Genomic DNA, 21,022 nt, shown 5'->3' on the forward strand with positions numbered 1-21,022 from the left:
ATAATGATAAATGGTGATTTCCTGGGAAGTCACTTGCAATAATTATTTTCCATCAACTTTACAAGCTGAGAAAAATTAGTTTAGTGTATTATGGACTATGTTCTTACGGTTGCTTCCTGCGCAGCTGTGCTAAGGTGGAGAACTGTTTTTATTTTGCACATGAAGTCTAATGTGCAACTTCAAGTCTAACTCAATAACCCAGTGAGTTATGTATATACAAATGAAAGGTGTAAATGCCCATGACCACATTTTGGATCGAGGGGATGGAATAGGCGAGAACAAGGCTTCAGTTGGTGCTTGGAAATGGTTTATGATTATGAAATGCTGTAGCCCAGTGCAATGCATTTTGGGTCAAACTGCTTATTAAGGGGCAACTGCATTTACTCAGAACTGTCACAAGGTAATATCACTTGTAATCAAGCTTCTACAAATGTGGTCATTGTGGTAACCTCTCCCCAGCAATCAGGCCTTCCCTAGTCTCTGATTTCAGAGATGAGCCACGTAGGTTAGGCAGAGAGCCGGTGTGGTATAGTGGTTAGAGTGCTGGACTGGGACTCAGGAAACCTCGGTTCTAGTCCCCACTTGGCCATGAAGCTCACTGGGTGACTTTGGGCCAATCACTGACGCTCTGCCTAAGCTACCTCACAGGGTTGTTTTGAGAATAAAATGGAGAGGAGATCATGTACGCCGCCTTGGGCTCCTTGGAGGAAAGGTGGCGATATAAATGTAACAAATAGAACTTAGGTTTGATTAATGGAATTTCAGCTCAGCCCAGTGATATCATTGGGAACACAACTGGGGCTGGAGGCCTCCTCCCTACCAGCTCTTTCCCCCAAACCTACTTGGAGGTGGGAGTGACAAGACCTCGCAGCAGCGAGGCCTCAATTTGGAGTCTCCATTAGGTCTCCAGTGCAGCATTATCTCAGGGGTAAAGATCTATGGGAGATCTAGTTCCCAGGGGTACTGTTGTCCTTGTAGGGTCATCTGGACCATGGAAACTACATCTCAATGGATCCTTGAGCCCCGGGCACTAGCACTGTAATGCCAAAGGTCTAATGGAGGTCTGATGGCTAGGCCTCAGTGCCACAACTGGACCTGCCTGGCTAGTTGTAATGGGAAAAGGAAGGGAATGGCTGTGACAGAAGGTCTGTTGCCAGACCAAGACCATTACAAGCTGGGCCTCTTCAGAGAGGGGTTGGACTCAGTCTATAATGGTGCGGGGCAGTTCTGAACTGGGAAATCTTATTTCTAAACCAACTTACCCATTCCAAACTTTAGTGTCATCACTACTTCAGACACAGTTGGAATACGTCTGAAATGTAACATAATGTCATTTGAGATTTTACCTCATTCTGAGGCTCAAACTGCCTGTTAATTGCATAGCATGTAGCTGAGTCTATTACTATTTTTCTACTTGAGAGTAAGTGTGCATGGCCCCAATTCGGATTGGGACCATTGCACACTGGGAAGAGAGGGTTAAACTTTCCTCCCTCCCTCCCTCACTTGCGTCCCCAAATTTCACCTGCCATTGGAGTCAATAGAAAGTTTTTTTTCTTTTCTAAATCCCCGTGCTGGGGTGAGGGGCATGGAATTTTGGGAATCATATGGATGGAGGGGGGAAGGTTCAATCTGCCCCTTCTGGTGTATGCTGATCCCAGTCCAAATTGTGGCCACGCACACTTACTCTCAAGTGAAAAAGAAAAGAAAAAAGGCTCAGCTACATGTGGCACAATTATCATAATACGTACCTTGATCCTGAGATCATGGTGAATGTGAGTGGACTCTAGAAAGAGCAGGCTTATTGGTGACCACAAATTATGGCTGGCTACCAAGGTCAGCCAAAACTCATGGACCACTGCTTGTGATGTCTGGCATATAAAGTGCATGGGGAGTGTTTCGAATACGTAGTGAGGAGATTCAGAGGTTATCTCTCGCATGTGGAAAGTGCATTCTGTGCGCTGAGCAGTTATTAAAGAAGCTCACGTGAGGGAAACCAAGCTGCTCCTGGGGAACCTCAGGTATCATTTCTGATTGCAGCTAGGGGGGCACTTATGAACGGAGTACGTCTCACCATAGCATGGGAGACTGTGACCAGGTGTTCCTGCCTGTTCAGTCTTACTGTTACAGGTGCTAACTGTTGATGGGCAACCATTCTTATGGTTCATCATCTTTAAACTGGAATTGGACAGGGCAGCCCTTCAAATAGAGGTTGATCCTCTGGCAGCAAAAGTCCTCTGTAAACGAGGACACCTGCTCACCCTAGTTTGGGCCAGGGAGCAGTGCAAATGCAGACCTGCACAGGTGTTTTTCTTCCCTTTGCTTGTGAGTCTCTGCATGCTAGCGCAGAAGTATTTTAATTCATTTATTCATTCATTACATCTCTATACCCCCCCTCTAATCATTAAAGCTCTTAATGGAAAGTTGTTTTTCAGCACTAGCAACCATCTGTGGCCAAAAGCATATTGCTACAACTGCTGAAAAGAGTGGGTTTCCTACAGTAACTTCATAACCTATCTGGATTTCCTGCTAATGTCCTTTTTTGCTTTCTCTTTCAAATGGTTATTTTTCAATCCAGTTCTACAGCTGCACGTTCAAGAGATCCTAATTGCTTTTAAAAAATCATAGCTATTTGTTTGGAGCAAGTGTTTATTTAGCTGTCAATCAGTGTAATGGAGCAATCAATAGCTTTGGCAGCCTTTCGTAGATAAAGATAAGCTGTGGGTGGCAGTAGTTGAGTTTCCATTCTTCTCTCTCTCTCTCTTTTTTGGAAAAAAAAAAAACAACCCATAAGAATAAAGCCTTTCAAAATGCATATGGGTTTCCATCCTTATTGTGTGAATAACTGTGGATCAATTGTAATGTCAGGAATTATTGGTGCACATTATGTTTCGCAGCATTACACATTGCTAAGGGGATAGAAAAGTTCTTTTTGATTTTGAGAGTATATCTACATCACAGACTTAAACTAGTGTAACAGTTGTTCCATCTTCATGGGGACTATTAGGAGCTATAGTTCTTGAGGGGCGGGGCGGTGTTAGAGATCTTTAACAAAATATTCTCAGGATTCTTCGTGGGAAGCTATGACTGCTAAACGGATATTAAAAATGTCCAGTGTAGATATCTCTTTGGCAACTCCTGGGCCATGCCTGCATCTGACAAGAAGGGACCTTCTTCTAAAGAAGGAACCAATACTGTCCAACTTACAATCTCTGAGTTTAAAGTGTCCAATAGGCAAGATATCTCTACCTAAAGCTGGGATGGTGCGGGTGTCCAATTCTGTCCAGGAATACAGTGGAACCTTCCCCCTTGCCTGTGCCCCCAAGCCGCACTCGCTGAGCCCCTGCTCCCGCGCACCCCCTACCCATGCTTGCTGAGCTGCCCGTGCTCACCCAGGCAGCAGTGTTGAGCTCAGTGATTGCCATATTTCGGAAAAAAATGGCGATGATGAAAAAGTGCATATTTGCATATATGCTAAATGGGGCCATGAATAGCCCATATAGGCAAGATTACAGGCGTTTGCTTGCCTGTAATTCTGTGTATATGGGCCATTCATGGCCCCCTTTTGAATATGCACATTTGCAAATATACGCATATTCGCATATATATGCAAATACGTGCATTTTCGCAAATATGCGCATTTCTGTATATGCAAAATGGGGCCGTGAATGGCCCATATAAGCAAGACTGCAGGCAAGCAAATGCCTGTAATGTTACGTATATGGGCCATTCATGGCCCCATTTTGTGTATACACAAATATGCGCATTTTTGCACTCACCATTTTTATTTTTCAAAAAATGGTGTTTGCGGAGCTTGATGAGGCCGTCTGGGTGAGTGCGGGTGGCTTGGTGAGCAGCGGGGAGCTCAAGCGCTGGTCTGGGTGCATGCAAACAGGCCAGGGGCAGGGGCTGGGCAGGCGTCCGCAGAACCCAAACGGGGGCACCTGCCCATCCCTACCTAAAGCATCCCTGACAGTTGTGTGTGGCTACTAGTGTCCTTTTGAAAGCCACCAAGGAAAGATATGGATGGCTCCCCATGCAGCTTACTTCAGCTGCTGATTTAGTGTTGTAGACAGAAATTTTGTCCTGATGCTTAACCCTTATCTGCCTAGTTGTATTTTACTTGTCATTTTTTATCCGGTTCCCCATTGGATTGGGTAAATAGCTTTTCCTTCTGGAGAAGCTTTTAAGTATTTAACTGTGAGTACATTCCCATGGAATTTACCTTTTATCTTAGTTAACGTCTTTCACTTCTGTTCATAGGATTTGATTCATAGAGCCTTATAGAGTGGAGATTGAAGGAAGGCTTCATTGGGACCAATGCAGGCTGCAAGTCAAGGGGTTCTGCAACAAGGCCTGGTCCTAGTGAGGCCCAATGTATTATTATTGTCATGGGTGCTTTCCCATTGAGAAGAGAAGGACTTCTCTTCCCTCCTCTGTGGAGGAGACTGTACTAGTGGCGACAGCTGGGTATCACTAGGCCTGGGCTAATGAACCACAGGCCTTCAGGCCCAGTCCAGCCCACCTGAGGGAATCTGGCCCTCCAGGGTCCCTCAGAAGGCCACACCCTGCCCCTTTTCCACAACTGCCAATTGTTTGTTGGTTTCCTGGCTTTTCTGCAGTTTTTTCCCCTCATTCTAAAAGGTTGAAATGTCTCTACAGTTTAATTACTGGCAGCAAGAGGTTTAAGTAAAAGTATGTCAGTATTTTTGATATTTTGGGTAATTTTGGCCTTGCCCCTTTTGCCTTTGTTCCTGCCCACCACTGGAATGTGGCCCCTGAGAGCTTTTCCAAAATTGATTTTGACCCTCAGGGTGAGAGAGGTTGAACATCCCTGCACTAGGCCAAGATCCAAATGTGGTCCAATGAAAGACACATGACATTGTGCTGGGGCTACAATTAGGGCATGAGTCCAGAAATAATAATCCTGGGTTATATTGGGACTGGAACCAATGGGATGCATGCATCTCTACTATAATAACTATTCACTCGACAGAAAACTCCCTTACAGAAATTTGGAAGAAAGCACCATAGTCTTCAGTGGCAAACCAAGACATTCCAATGGACCGACAGTTCTCATTTGAGAACTTGCAGCTCTAATTTGGAGGGGCTGGCGAAAGGGGAGGCAAAAATACCGTGGCTTAACCTTTTTTGTGTGTGCTGCTGATGTCAGTTTCAAAGCAGCAGTGGTAAAATTGCAGTGGTCATTCTGCTGGCCACCATTTTTATTACACAGAAAACCCCCTCCAAACCACTCTACGTCAACACGTAGCATTATCTTTGAGAAGCATGTTATTGGGCTCCCTTTGGCTTCTACGCTGTTCTGCTGTGGACGATTTTCCTTCAATTTCGGCCTTTGGTTCTCCTGCTCCCAACATGGAAGGGACTGCCACTGCACACATATCCTCCTATTGTTAAGGTAAAAGTGGTAAAATCTAGGAATCTAAACAGAAAAGAACATCCTAGTGGCCTCAATTCAGAAGCACATTTATATGAAACAGAGGCCATTCCTGCGGGGGAGGAACAAGCATGTGTCCCCCTCCCCCCACTATGCACATAACATAACTTGTGACGTGGGAACACCATTATTATCCCTCCCCCTTTTTTTTGAGGGTGAAAATAGGGGTACCATGCATACAGGGCATGTTGCATTTGTCACATGTCACATTATTTACATGCTAGAGGGAGGCTGCTGTGGGAAAAGGACCATCAGCCAAGTAAGCCTGAGACTAGGGATGGGCGAAAGTCCCTTGCCTGTTCTCGAAGCTTGCTTCGCGGTGGGGGGGAGGCGCTTCGGTTCTCCCCCCGAAGTTCAGGCGAGGGGGAGGAGGCGCCCCACCTCGCCTGGCCGAAATTCAGGCTGGGGGGAGGCGCCCCGTCTACCCGGCCAGGAAAAAAAGTAAAAAAACCAAAAACACACACACACACACCCGTGATAGGCTACGTAAAGATTTACGTATCCTATCACGGCTAGATTTCCAAAGTCAGCCGTGATAGGCTACGTAAATCGTCACATAGCCTATCACGGGTGACTTTGGGGGAAAAAAAAAAGCGCGTACGCAAATGGCGGCACCCATGGGCGCCGCCATTTGCGTACACGCTTTCCCCCCCCCCCAAAGTCACCCGTGATAGGCTACGTGACGATTTACGTAGCCTATCATGGCTGACTTTGGAAATCTAGCCGTGATAGGCTACGTAAATCGTTACATAGCCTATCACGGGTGTGGTTTTTTTTTTAATGCACTTTTTTTTTTTTGCAATGGCGGCGGCGGCAGCCGGTCGGGAGACCGTCTGCTGCCCCCGCCCCCGCTGAACCGCCGCCGAACCGCCACCGGGACCCGCTGCCAAGAGGGACATTCGGCCACGGTAAGTCCCATCCCGGGGTGGGGGCGGCGGAGAATTTCCCCACCAATTTCGGCGGGCCAAATGCGTTGGCATTCGGCCTCCCGAAGATTCGGGGAGAAATTCTCCGCCATCCCTACCTGAGACTCTCTGAAATGTAGGGGACTGTCAGGAGCTGCATGCAGCTCATGCATGTGCTGAACCATTGAACTGCAGCTGGCAGCAGTGATGTACCTTCAGGCTCTGGAGTGCCTCCTCCCATCCAGGCTGGCTGCTGGATCCTTCTGGGCAGGAAGGATTTTAATGAGCTTCCTGTTCCAGCTGAGCCTTGTTTTCTTGAGCTGTGGTATGTTCATGTATCCTTTGGTTGATTTTGGTCCTCCTTTGGTCCTGACTTGCTCTTTGGTCCTGACTCCTGGCTTGACCTTTGGTTCTGACTTACTCTTTGGTTCTGACTACTGGCTTGTTCCATGGGTCCTGGTTCCCAGGCTCACCTCACACTGCTGCCCACTGCCCAGGACTGACAGGGACTTGCCTTCCAGTAAATACGTATGGAGTGGGATGAGGTGTTACTGGACTTAATTGTGTGTTATTTCTCTTGTCATTACGAACAAGGATCACCTTCTCCTGTATGAGTATGTCCAAGGCTGGTGTCAAGGACAGGCATGGTTGGGCACCTGTTGACGGCCAACACCCCAGGGGCCTGCTGATAAGAGCCCCCTGGACTTGCTGTTTCTCTTCCCCATTACAACCTGTGCAGCATGATAACCTCTCTCTTTTGCATGTGCTACTATTGAGTCTGTTGCTACTTAGGTAATTTTATCCAGCCCTTTTAAATAATCCCTCTACCCCATTTAACCCCTGCAGCCAGTGTGGTGTAGTGGATAGAGTGTTGGACTGGGAGCCAGGAGATCCGGGTTCTAGTCCCCACTCGGCCATGGAACTCACTGGGTGACTTTGGGCCAGTCACAGACTCTCAGGCCAACCTTCCTCACAGGGTTGTTGTTGTGAGGATAAAATGGAGAGGAGGAGGATTATGTACGCCACCTTGGGTTCCTTGGAAGAAAAAAGTGGGATGCAAATGCAATAAATAAATAATAAATGAACCTGCTTGTTCACCTGCCTTTTGCTCAGGTCCAGGCAACAGTGGTGGTGAGAGCAGCAGATGCCACTGCCTACTTTCTCACTGGCTCTCTGCCTGTCAGGTAAGCAAGCAGTAGTGCTGATGAGAAAGAGGATGAGGAGCAATAGCGACTGGTGACAATGGTGGTGAGAAGGTAGACTCATGGGGGGGGGGCATTGAAGTGTCTTGCCCAAGGGCTCTCCAAAACCTGGAGCTTCAAGGTTTCTGCTAGGCTCAACTGTGTGTTATTTCTCTTGTCAATATGAACAAGGTTTACCTTCTCCTATATGAATCTGACTGAATGTTAAAATCTGCTTCCGGAATCCTTGACTGCCCTTTCGTCAGAAGTCAGTTATGTAGCTACTGGGAATAGGGCCTTTTTAGTGGCCTTTTTTTTTTAATGTCTTCTGTAATTCAGAGTGTGAGTCTATCCAGTGAGAAGAAAAGTCTAGGCAGGCTGACTGCAGGGGTGAAACGGGGCAGTGGGATTATTTAAAAAGGCTGGATAAAATTACCTAAGTAGCAACATCTTCAACAGTAGCACATGCAAAAGAGAGAGGTTATCGTGCTGCACCATGTTGACCAATGGCTGCAGGGAACCAACAGCACACCCTCCCCAATACACCCCGCATTCCTCTCCCCCAGTAGATGCATTTCACAGTACATTAGCAGTGTTATAGGATTGCTTGGCCTTGCAGCGAGGCATCGCTTATGGAGGCAGGATTCTGAGGTTGAAGGACCGGGGGTCTGCAGTGGTGTGGCAGCTCTGTTCTGAATGCATTTCACGACCCATCTGTAATCATGGATGGAGATACTTGTCTCAAAAGAATACGGCGGAAGATTAATGTTTACAAAGCAAGCATGAGATGCAGAGTGCTAAATGCTGTTATGTTCATCCCGCTTTATTGCTGAAAACATCACTTTTGCATGCCTGGTGGTGCAGAGGGGGAGAGCGAGCGAGGGAGCAGCCGTCTGTTCTGAAGGCGACGAGGGGTTTGGAAGTGGATTAAGCACTCTTAATCTCTGTGACAGTGCAGAAGGGCACTGCCTGGAGTTGAGGCAACCGCCTTTTGGCAGAGGACTAGCTGACTGTCTGGCAGAGGCTATTAGAAGACTTAATCACACAGCTGAACAGACTTTAAGGTAAAAGGAAAGCTGTTTATTCTTGAATGTGAAAGGCCTTTGGATTAAGAGTCTGGTAGAGGGTGTTTTCTTTTGCTGAATGCGCAGAGAAAAGCCACCCGTTTTGAAGCATGACAGAAAAGATCTGGTGTGGAAGAAGCCCAAGGCGAAATAACAGCAAACATCCTGCCCTTAGTTCTCGCTTGTTTGTCTGGATTGCTACAAAGGTGCTTTCTCTTGATCTGAAACATGAACAGAAACCGGATGACAGCCTACCCCCGCCCACTGCCACCCCCCTCAGCCACCCATGATGTCTACAGGACTTGCTACTCAATTATTGGGGGGGGGAGGGAAAGTGAGTCAGTTTTAAAGGGCTTTCCCACAGAATCCAGATGACATGTGCCACAACTTTGTTTTTAACCGTTTGGCCATACACCCCCAAGACAAGAATTGACAATACTGTGATGTTGCATTTGCACATCATGGATTGGGGGTGGGGCAGAGTGAGTAATGTGGTACTGTTTGTCCCTTTTATAAAGCAAGCAAGGAAACAAATAAATACTGGCTAAGTGTGTACAGCAGCACAGGAGAAGGAGGCTCAGGAAGTTTCCAAAGAATTAACCAAACCAATGTCAAAACAAACCACAATATGGGGGTGGGGGGGGTGAGGATTACCTTGCAGGGTGAACATTTATGTATTGGAGTTGCACAGTAGGAAACCCCAAATGTGGTGATGATAATTAATACTAACTGTCGTCATAATCATAATCATGGAATTTGCGGGGAGATTTATGTCAACGAATGTGGCTCAAGGAATATTCAGCAGGTGCCTGTGATATTTCTGCAACCATGTTCCATATGGCTATTGAAGTAGTATTGCATTGTGCTGGGTACATTATAGCTTGCATCTCCAAGAAACTGGATATTGGCTCTACGTTTGCTGCACATTATTATAACAGTTGCACAACCCCCCCCCCCCCCGTACTGATTTGTGAGGAAAGGTCCTAAGCAGAAACAGTTCGGATTAGCATTGGGCCGGGAAACCGTTCGGTGCAACTGTTCTCATTCATGACTGAAGGAGAGATTCCCATACCCAGACAGTCAGGAGCATGTGTCAGGGAATTGTGATTGGAACAGCTCAGGGATACTCACTGCACGATCCCAACAGCTTGGGGATGCATGCTTCCCCATCACCCTTGATGACGTTTAGTACTGCAAACTTTGGTCTGTGCATGGCAAGCATGTTTGCTCAAAAAAGCACAGAGAAAAGAAAACATGGATATCTGTTTTTCCTGGAAGCAGTTTCCAAGGGTGGCAATGGCTGAGATTGGTCAGAAGAATAACCTAAGAAGTGCCCATTGCTTCTTTGCTTGTGTTATTTGGTGAAATGCATGCAGCTGTAAACTGGCCTATTTGCAAATAGGGATGGGTGACAAGTTCCTTTTTGATAAGAATTTACCAAGCTTTGCAAAGGTCTTCACATTTGGGACTTGAGATTTTTTTTAAAAAAAGTGAATGTGGGAGAAACCAAAACCAACAGATTTGTCCATCCAGGCCTAGGGCTAAGCTCTTCAGAGTCTGATGTTTGAATTCCTGTGTTCTCAGCCATGTTGGTACTGAACTAGGGTTGCCCCCCTTCCTTTTTTTCTGTCATCCTCCTCATCTTTAACAGCTACATGGCAGGGAGATACAACGTTGTCCTCTCCATGCTGGGAATAGCTGTACTTATTGAAGTTGGCTTTTTTTTGTGGTACTCTAATAAACCTGCGAAACCTGTGTGGCTAGACGCAATAGTGGAACAAATAAAAGAGGGTTCTGCACTGAGTTATGAATGGGTGAGAACTTTGTTTCAGTCCGTTTTTGATAAGAATTGACCAAAATTCAGAAAGTTCGTCATATTCGGGACAAAAAGAACTTGAAATTTTAACATTCGGATGTGGGAGAAACCAAACCCAACAGATTTGTCCATCCCCATTTGCTAATACAGAGCTTGAGAAGGAAAACAAAAATGGCTGCATGGCAAAACCAAGAAAACCTAATCTCACCTACAAGCCCGGGCCCAGTTTTTAAACAGCTCATGTCGTTGGCAGACCATCTGAGTTATTCTAGTGTGCATGAAAGTTACTTCCCTTGGGATGAGACCAACACATAAACACTATGCAAGCTATTCAAGGTGCTTCCTTTAGAGAACTGGTTCTGACTGAAACCCGGAGCAGATGCACTGACCCACTGACATCAGAGCCACCAGTCTCCACTGCAGGAGACCAACATCTAAACACTATGCAGGCAGTCAAGGCATTTACCAATGCACACATGGGGTGGGGGAACCCACCTCCCTGCCCTGCCTGCTGTCTCCATATATTAAAGCTCCTGTCTGGATAGGGGCCTGACTTGTGCCTCATATTTTTGCACGGTGTTGATAGCACAACTTGCATCTGTGTACATCAGGAGGATTCCCCATTCTTATTTATTTAATTTATCTCCCGCTTTTTTGCCAAAAAGTGGCACTCAAGGCGGCTAACAATAAAATCCAGATTAAAAACAAAGCCTTAATTAAAACAAAACATAAAACTAGTAAATTAAAAACACAACCATAAAAAAGCACCAACTAATTTAAAATCCCTTCAACCACAAATCAGCCTAAATACCAAAGGCCTCCCTAAATAAAAATGGTTTTGCCTGCTGGCAGACAGACAACAGAGGGCATCTCTACACCAGCCTAAAATCCTGCATTCAAAGCGGGGCTTTCTGCTTCTGTTTTAAAAGCAGGATCACGGCAACTCCCTTTTTCACCCGCTTCCTTCTCCCCCTGCCCTTTCCCCCTTCTATTCCCTGAATCTGAGTCTTCCATTATCTTTCTTTGATCTCGCTCCTCTTCTTGCCGCTTTTAGTCTTTTCAGAGGGAACTCAAGAGGAACACAATGGGGCAATTCGATAGCTCATTATCTCCAATCTATTTAAAAATGGAACAAAGGGCATTTAGTGCAGAGGATGCCTTGAATGATCACGGTGTCATGTAAAGAGCCTGCAAACTTCCGTGGAGGAGCAATCTCAATCGCAGGATGAAAGTTCAGTGTGAAGGAGCCCAGAGAGGGGGGCAAGCTCACCTCTGTTGGCAGGGGGTTCCAGAGCCTGGGAACAGCCACTGAGAAGGCCTCATTTGCGTCCCCACCAAATGTGTCTTTGATGGTGGGGGTACTGAGGGAAGGGCTGCCCCTGAAGATCTTAAAACCTGGGAAGCCTTGAATGGGAGAAGGTGGTCTTCCAGGAAGCCTGGTCCCAAGACCTTTGTGCAGACAGGACCTTGAATTTATGGAGGCTGAGGTGGGGACAGCAGGCATAAACCCACCCCCACTTTCCAACATCCATCTGCACATGGCTGTCACCTATACCAGAACTAAAGGTTGTCTTCTCTCGAACTTATCTGTTTCCAGAGGTAGCTTTTTCTTAATCTTCATTGCTTACAGTATCACCCCCACCCAACCCCAATGTACAAAGCAAACACTGAGGCTAAAAATACATGGGCCTCCCTTCACTTTCCAGTAATTTACTGCTGAACTTTATCCCTCATTAGCTCTTTTACAGGAATATTCGGCATCTGCTTCATTTGAGATGTACTAATGAGCACAAAAACCTGATTTCCCAGGGCGTTCTTATTGCCTGGATTGGCGTGCGTGTTTTACCTGTCAGGACTGGAAGACTCACTGAGGCGTCTCTCTGCCTTGTCACCCCCATTTTCCCATTTCAAGGGGAGAATCACAAAATGGGATCAGTGCTATGCAAGGCTGATTTTAAGAGGAAAACCAGATTTAACATGATCTATTGCAACCTTGTATTTCGTAACTCTCCTGATCACTATAGGTGACAAAGAATTTCATGACGGTGAGTGACTGGGTTAGTGGAAAAGGGGTGACTTCCCCTCCTCCATGACCAGCACAGAAAGGCAGCAGTAATCTGCTCCATCTCTTCTAACCCGCTTGGCTTCCACACTAGCTGATGAGGAAGGAAAGGCCCTTCCTCCTAGGCATGAGGGAGAAATATGTTAGGTTCGCTTTCTAATGGAGTGGGGTGAGGGGCTGTGTCACCTGCCCCTCACCACACTCTGACTTGACCTGAGGAGACCAGGTGACTCTCAAGAAGACATGCCTGGAACTTCAAGTGTGGTGGATACTTTTCTGGCTTTCTGCCCGAGCTGGAGGAAGTTTGTCATCAGCACCATGTGAGCATGCTCCAGGCTGGGCTATAAAGTCACAACCACACCTCACTGCTGGAGACAGTTGGTGTGTTTGGCATAAGAACAGTACGGGCTGCTCCCACATTTTCTGCCTCTGTGTTAACCTGCGGTGAGAGAGCAGTTTGATATGAGGGGGTTTGGGGATATGTGGCTCTTTGTGTCCTGAATTACAGGCGTATCGAATCGCTTTCAGCCAGAGGGCCAAATCGATTTTTGAAGAAGTTATCTGGGGCCACATTCCAATGATGGGCAGGGCTGAAGGTAAAACAAGTGGGAACTAAAACTCAACATATTTCTGCTTAAAGCTCTTACTGCCAGTAAGTAAGTTTTAGGGGAGACATTGCAGCCTTTTAGAATGGGGAAATAGCCACACAAAATCTGGGAAACAACCAAACCATGGGTGGGAACCACCTGGTGATGTGAAGAAGGGATGTGGCCATCTGGGAAACCTGGAGGTCTGGATGGGGACCCGAGGAGGACTGAGGTTTAACACCCTTGCTGGTTTTTGTTGTTCATTTGTTTTATTGTTATTAGGTTATGTCTAGTCTTTCTCTTGCCTTCTGCTGGCTCTAGGTTTCCTTTAATGGCATGTACACGTTGTGTAGTAGATTGGTTGTTTTAGTGGGACATTTTTTGCTAAAATTGTCTATGAATTTTGTATGTATTAACTGAATCGGTTACTTGTACTCTTGAATAGAAAGCTTGTTTATAGGTTTATTGCGGCATTTTTATCTTCAGATAATTTCCCATATTGTTTTTTGATATTGTATTGGGTACCGTCATATTTGTTTATATTTGATATTCTTGACTGCTTTGGGCTTGCTTTTGAAGGGAAAAGCCGGGTACAAATAAATGTGATCGTAGTGGTTTTTATGCTGGTGATGGAAGAGGGGACTTCCCCCTCTTCACAGCCAGCATGGAAATGCATCCCCCTAGGAGACTAGTAATTTTTATTTTATTTTTTTGCAGGCAAGCAACTTTTGTGAGGTTATTTTCAAGGCTGCTTTATAGTTAACCAGGTCTCAGCCCCTGAGGGCGCAATCCTATGGACTCGGAGGCAACCGCCCATCCAATGCAAAGCAGGAGAAGCACGGAGGGGATGGTCCTCTCCGCACTTCAGCTGCCCTGCATTTGTGGCTACACAGCTGATTTTGGCTATCTAGGTGTGGGAAGGCGGAGTGAGTGAGGAGGCTGCAGGATGACACATAGGATGTGTCGTACCAGCATTTCTGCCTACCCCACCCTGGAATGCCCCATTTCGGTCGCTCCTCACTCCTCTTCCGAGTGCGGGGCCATTCTGTGCTGCCTTCGAGGCAGTGCTGAAGGGGGTGAAGGTCGGTTCTCCAGGAACCGACCTCAGAGCGCATGCTCTGAGGTCATTTCCCTGAAACGCACATATCCCATGGCCGTCTAGCCACTGTCTAGTGGCCATAGGATTGCTCCCTCCATCTGTTTTTTGTTAGTATGTCCTGCACCTCAGCTTTGGAACACATGAGGTAGGAAAAATCAAAACAGTAGATGGTCTGGCATAATGATTAGGCGCTGGTTCGTCCAAACATATCCATGATTTGATTTGTTTCCACATGATTACTCAACGTTTGAAGAAATGGCAGTTGGATGTGTTAACGGGCTCAGTCGGAAAGCATTTAGTCTGGAGGGATGTAACATCGTTCTATGATGATATGTCTGAGATGGGCCGTTCACCTGCATGTGTTCATTGCTTCACGTTGCAGCCCTCAAGTGTTGAAAATGCACGTATGACCTGGTACTAAGACTGAGAGCTGTCAGCTGAGATGTATTTATTTATTACATTTCTGTGCCACCCAGTAGCCAAAGCTGTCTGAGTGGTTTACTTAACAAGAAATACAGGTTCAGATCTCACCTCAGGCACTACATGACCATAAGCCTTAGTCCCTCATCCATTGGCAATTAGCAGTATGAGTGTAGCGATAATTCAGGCCTCCTTTATGGCATCATAAATGATGCACATGTGTGAAGTATGCATGTGTGCTATATAATGATGATGGTCAACTGGGATGGGGGGTAAATTTGTTCAATTTTTATGCAACTGTACCAAACCAAACCCATTCATGAAGCAGAATAGAGATAAACATTAAATTCCGCACGTCTCCAAAGTTTGGGATCAAAGTTTCTAGATTTTTTTTTTAAAAAAATAACATAAAATAAACTTACAAAAATTTATATAGTACAGAAGAGTGTACACAAAAATGTGTTTATTACAGAGAAGAAGTGTGCACAAAAGCACTTTATATTAGAGGAAATCACCTGCAAAAAATGCATATAATTTGAAAAATGCGTACAAAAATGAATTGTTCAGTTGTTCAGTCGTTCAGTCGTGTCCGACTCTTCGTGACCCCATGGACCATAGCACGCCAGGCCTTCCTGTCCTGCACTCTCTCCCGGAGCGTGCTCAAGTTCATATTCATTGCATCCGTGATGCTATCTAGCCATCTCATCCTCTGCCGTCCCCTTCTCCTTTTGCCTTCAGTCTTTCCCAGCATCAGGGTCTTTTCCAGGGAGTTTTCTCTTCGCATTAGGTGGCCAAAATATTGGAGCTTCAGCTTCATTATCTGTCCTTCCAATGAGCACTCAGGGTTGATTTTCTTTAGGATGGACTGATTTGACCTCCTTGCAGTCCAGGGGACTCGTAAGAGTCTTCTCCAGCACCACAGTTCGAAAGCATCAATTCTTCGGCGCTCAGCCTTCCTTATAGTCCAGCTCTCACAGCCATACATTACTACTGGGAAAACCATAACTTTGATTAGACGGACCTTTGTCGGCAAGGTGATGTCTCTGCTTCTTACTATGCTGTCTAGGTTGGCCATAGCTTTCCTCCCAAGGAGCAAGCGTCTTTTAATTTCATGGCTACAGTCACCGTCTGTGGTGATCTTGGAGCCCAAGAAAGTAAAATCTGTCACTGCTTCCATTTCTTCCCCTTCTATATGCCAGGAAGTGATAGGGCCAGATGACATGATCTTAGTTTTTTTAATGTTGAGTTTCAAACCAGCTTTTGCACTCTCCTCTTTCACCCTCAACAAGAGGCTCTTGAGATCCTCTTCGCTTTCTGCCATTAGGGTGGTATCGTCTGCATATCGGAGGTTGTTGATAATTCTCCCAGCAATCTTAATTCCGACCTCTGATTCATCCAACCCGGCATTTCTCATGATGTACTCTGCATATAAGTTAAATAAGCAGGGTGACAATATGCAGCCTTGTCGTACTCCTTTCCCAATTTTGAACCACTCGGTTGTTCCATGTCTGGTTCTTACTGTTGCTTCTTGACCCTCGTACAGGTTTCTCAGGAGACAGGTAAGGTGGTCTGGTACTCCCATCACTTTAAGAATTTGCCACAGTTTGTTGTGATCCACACAATCAAAGGCTTTAGCGTAGTCAATGAAGCAGAAATAGACGTTTTTCTGGAATTCTCTTGCTTTCTCCATGATGCAGCGAATGTTGGCGATTTGATCTCTAGTTCCTCTGCCTCTTCGAAACCCAGCTTGTACTTCCGGTAGTTCTCGGTTCGCATACTGCTGAAGCCTAGCTTGTAGGATTTTGAGCATCACCTTGCTGGCATGTGAAATGAGCGCAATTGTGCGGTAGTTTGAACACTCTTTGGCGTTGCCCTTCTTTGGAATTGGAATGTAAACTGACCTTTTCCAGTCTTGTGGCCACTGTTGAGTGTTCCAGATTTGTTGGCATATTGAATGCAGCACTTTAACAGCATCATCTTTTAGGATTTTAAATAGCTCGGCTGGAATACTGTCATCTCCGCTAGCTTTGTTGTTACTAATGCTTCCTAAGGCCCACTTGACTTCACTCTCGAGGATGTTCGGCTCAAGTTCAGTGACCGCACTATCATGGCTATCAGGGACATTCAGATCTTTCCTGTATAGTTCTTCTGTGTATTCTTGCCACCTCTTCTTAATCTCATCTGCTTCTGTGAGGTCCCTGCCTTCTTTGTCCTTTATCATGCCCGTCTTTGCACAAAACGTTCCCTTGAGATCTCCAATTTTCTTGAAGAGATCTCTAGTCTTTCCCATTCTGTTGTTTTCCTCGATTTCTTTGCATTGTTCATTTAAGAAGGCCTTCTTGTCTCTCCTTGCTATTCTCTGGAACTCTGCATTCAGTTGGGTATATCTTCCCCTTTCTCCTTTGCTTTTCGCTTCCCTTCTTTCGTGAGCTACTTGTAAAGCCTCATCAGACAGCCACTTGGCTTTCTTGCATTTCTTTTTCTTTGGGATGGATTTCGTTGCTGCCTCCTGAACAATGTTACGGACCTCCGTCCATAGTTCCTCAGGCACTCTGTCTATCAGGTCTAATCCCTGAAATCTATTCCTCACCTCCACTGTATATTCATCAGGGATATGATTTAGGTCATACCTGAAAGGTTTAGTGGTTTTCCCGACGTTCTTCAATTTAAGCCGAAATTTTGCAAGAAGCAGCTCATGATCTGAGCCACAGTCAGCTCCAGGTCTTGTTTTTACTGACTGTATGGAGCTTCTCCATCTTTGGCTGCAAAGGACATAATCAATCTGATTTCGATATTGACCATCTGGTGACGTCCATGTGTAGAGTCGCCTCTTGTGCTGTTGGAAAAGAGTGTTTGCTATGATCAGCGTGTTCTCTTGGCAAAACTCTATTAGCTTTTGTCCTGCTTCATTTTGTACACCAAGGCCATGCCTGCCTGTTATCCCGGTGATTTCTTGACTTCCTACTTTAGCATTCCAATCCCCTATGATGAAGAGGACATCTTTTTTTGGTGTTAGTTCTAGAAGGTGTTGTAGGTCTTCATAGAACCGATCAACCTCAGCTTCTTCGGCCTCAGTGGTTGGGGCATAGACTTGAATTACTGTGATGTTGAATGGTTTGCCTTGGATTCGTACTGAGATCATTCTATCATTTTTAAGATTGTACCCCAGTACTGCTTTTCCCACCCTTTTGTTGACTATGAGTGCTACTCCATTTCTTCTAAGGGATTCTTGCCCACAATAGTAGATATGATGGTCACCTGAATTAAATTCGCCCATGCCTGTCCATTTTAGTTCGCTGATTCCCAAGATGTCGATGTTCAATCTTGCCATCTCATGTTTGACCACCTCCAGCTTACCTTGATTCATTGATCTGACATTCCAGGTTCCTAAACAATATTGTTCTTTACAGCATCGGATTTTCTTTTCACCGCCAGACACATCCACAGCTGAGTGTCCTTTCGGCTTTGGCCCAGCCGCTTCACTCTTTCTGGCGCTACTTGGAAATACCCTCTGCTCTTCCCCAGTAGCATATTGGACACCTTCCGACCTGAGGGGCTCATCTTCCGGCGTCATCTCTTTTAGCCTTGTGATACGTTCCATGGGGTTTTCTTGGCAAGAATACTGGAGTGGGTTGCCATTTCCTTCTCCAGTGGACCACATTTTGTCAGAACTCTCTGCCATGACCTGTCCGTCTTGGGTGGCCCTGCACGGCATAGCTTATGGCTTCACTGAGTTACGCAAGCCCCTTCACCACAACAAGGCAGTGATCCATGAATACTTCTTGAGAAATCCGCATAAAAAGATGTATGGATTTTCACATGGGCCTTTAAAAAAAATGCAAACTGATACGGAAGTGGGATGGAATGAAATGAACATTGTAAAAATGAAAATGAGTGAAATACCATCCTTATTAGTTGGTTAATCAGTTCAAAACAGTTTGATCAATCCATTCAATGGCCCTCCAGATATTTTGACCTACAGCTCCCATCAGTCCTCACCATTGGTTGTGCTGGCTAGGGTGATGAAAGTTGGAGGTTATAGGCCGAAACATCTGGAGGGCCACAGTTTGCCCACCCCTGCTTTAAGGGATTTTCTGTTCTTATATGCAAATTTAATCAATTTAATATGTCCGCTAAAAACCAAATGATCACTTGTAGTTGGACAATATCCCCAATTATTACTTATGGCAAGAGTTACTCCCTCAGTAACTAAAGCCTATTTTCACAGAAGTGGAGACTTCTACCTCTGGGTGAGATGGTAGGGTTTCAAGGCAAGCTTGAGTTTGGGACCTGCATCTTGTTTGAACTTAATCATCAGGAGAAAATGGCAGAAACAACTGAAAGCACGTTCCAGAAACTTTTACCGTATTCTAAGCACTTGACACAATTTTCAAACACCTATTCCAGATTCACTCCCCCTAATTTCCCAACTCGCCTCAGTCTCTGACTTGACATATTCAAGGGGTGAATCCAAGGCTTAAATGAGAAAATGAGTCATCAGTCTCCTGCAAGATCAAGGACCCTTGGTTCACCTCATTTTTATCCCATGATAAGCGAGTGTGTAAGCAATAGCTGCTTGTCACCAAAGTAGTTCATACTTCTATAGAGAAAATACAAAGACCCATGAATGTCCCCAAGCAATGGAGTCTAATTTGAAACACTGGAATTATGACTTTGTGTGGGCAGGGGTTATCTCGGAATAATGACATGGAGATTAAAAAAAAGCTCTAATTATGTAAACAAGCCCTGAATGTGATCAGGAAAATGAACTAAGTTTCCGCCTTCTAATTTGCATACTTTAAGTAATTGCTAGCGGTGAGAGCATTAATTGATTTATTGGTGTGATTAATCAATTAATTCATTATTCACCATTTTAAATTGTAGATTTCAAATTGGAGCTGTCCCCTGTGAAAACGACATTGAGTGCTGATGGCATTGGTATATATAATTTATGTGCATCATCAAGCAATGATTTTTCCAAACAATAAATGCCTTGTCTGGATCATTTAGCCTGAAGAAACTGTTATCTTCATTAAATACACCTGTATGGACAGGAAGGCTGCAGCCACATATTTATTGACAAATTAATCTGTTTAAAAGCGACGCAGTTAATTGAGTAGCAAAGATGTGGCTGGGTGAGTTTTGTTCACTTGTAGTGTCTGGCTGAGCATCATATTTTTGGGATCAGGAAAGATTTTTTTTCCTGGAGTGGATTTTTGGAATTGGAAAAGATATTGGGTGTATAACTGGTCAAAAACTATTTGGTCAAATATTTGCACAGTCAAATATTATCAAATAACGGTCAAGTGTTTTTTTTTTAAATAACTTTATTTTAAGGATGTTGGAGGGAATCCGGTTGTGGGATGGAGCTCGATGAACTTTCATTGGCTTGGTCCCCTGAACTCTGTTCCATCTTCCACCAGCTGGACTGAGACGGTGTGCAATGAGTCAGGCCAGCTGGTGGAATTTCCATAAAGTATTATTTTTTCCATTAAAAATATTTGCCTAAATTTTGGCAGCAAATTTGCACAATTTGAAGCCAAAATATGCACAAGTTATGCAGTTTGCAGCTGTAATTTGCGCAAATCTCTATTTGTGCAAATTACAGCCGAGACCGAAAAAATACTTTAAAAGTCCCCAGAACTTGGGGAAACTGTGTGGCTCAGCTCGCAAAAGCAAGCCGAGTTGGGCATGCCTCAGAAGTCCGGCAAGCCCCCAAAGGGCTGGATTTCCCAGCGATGGACATCCCTACTTTATTTAAGCAAAAAAAGATACTTTAACCATCAACAGGTTTGATGCTTATGCTAATTAGAAAAACAGTGGGTTAACTGTTGTCGTGAAACAATGAAATTAACTTTTTCTAAAAAAGAAAAGAAAAAAGTAATGGTTATAACTTTTAACCATGTTAGTTAAGTTTTTAAAAATACGAACGAATCTGACCTGGGCATAAATTCCTTTCTGATCCCTAAGATACTGCATTCAGCAAGACACTGCAGGTAAACAAAAACCATCTACTCAAGTCTTTGCTGAAATGTGAACTCAGCAGTTCTTCCCTTTGGCTTTTATCCTGGAACAAAAGGATGTGATTTCAAAATTGAAAGAGAAAAGTAATTTAAATGGAAAGCAGTAGTATGTGATGTTTTATACTTCAGCCACTCCCTTCCATGTTTTCAACAGCTTCTGTTTGTCTGGACTGGAATCCAATCTCCTGTAGAGCAGACAGACAGAAGACCCGGTGGTGCAGCATAGCAGCAAAGAGACAGAGCTAAGAATCAGGAAGTCCCTGGTTTGAATCTTGCCTTTGCCATTAATTCACTTCCTCTCTGTCTGTCTGTCCTCTTATCCTCAGTTCCACCAGGAAGATAATAATACTGACTTTTCTTTACAGGATTGTTGTAAAGATTGCTAGATCATGCATGTGAAGAACTTTGAA

At 45.0% G+C, this 21,022-nt stretch overlaps 1 protein-coding gene across 3 annotated transcripts in view; it reads left to right on the forward strand.

Annotated features, from left to right (window-relative positions):
* The window catches only part of CCSER1 (coiled-coil serine rich protein 1), an 857,015-nt gene that overhangs the window by 60,391 nt on the left and 775,602 nt on the right, over positions 1-21,022 (forward strand). The window contains exon 1 of one of the 3 annotated variants that reach the window (XM_084855631.1): positions 6,262-6,363. The exons of the other annotated variants lie outside the window; for them this stretch is intronic. The gene's annotated coding sequence lies outside the window, so the exon portion shown is untranslated. Of the gene's footprint in view, positions 1-6,261; positions 6,364-21,022 lie in introns of those variants that run through there. 3 annotated transcript variants of the gene reach the window in all.

The sequence above is a fragment of the Heloderma suspectum genome, chromosome 5 (genome assembly GCF_057233095.1).
Source record: "Heloderma suspectum isolate Gila_16-S chromosome 5, 16-S_ref, whole genome shotgun sequence".
Lineage (NCBI taxonomy): Eukaryota > Metazoa > Chordata > Lepidosauria > Squamata > Helodermatidae > Heloderma > Heloderma suspectum.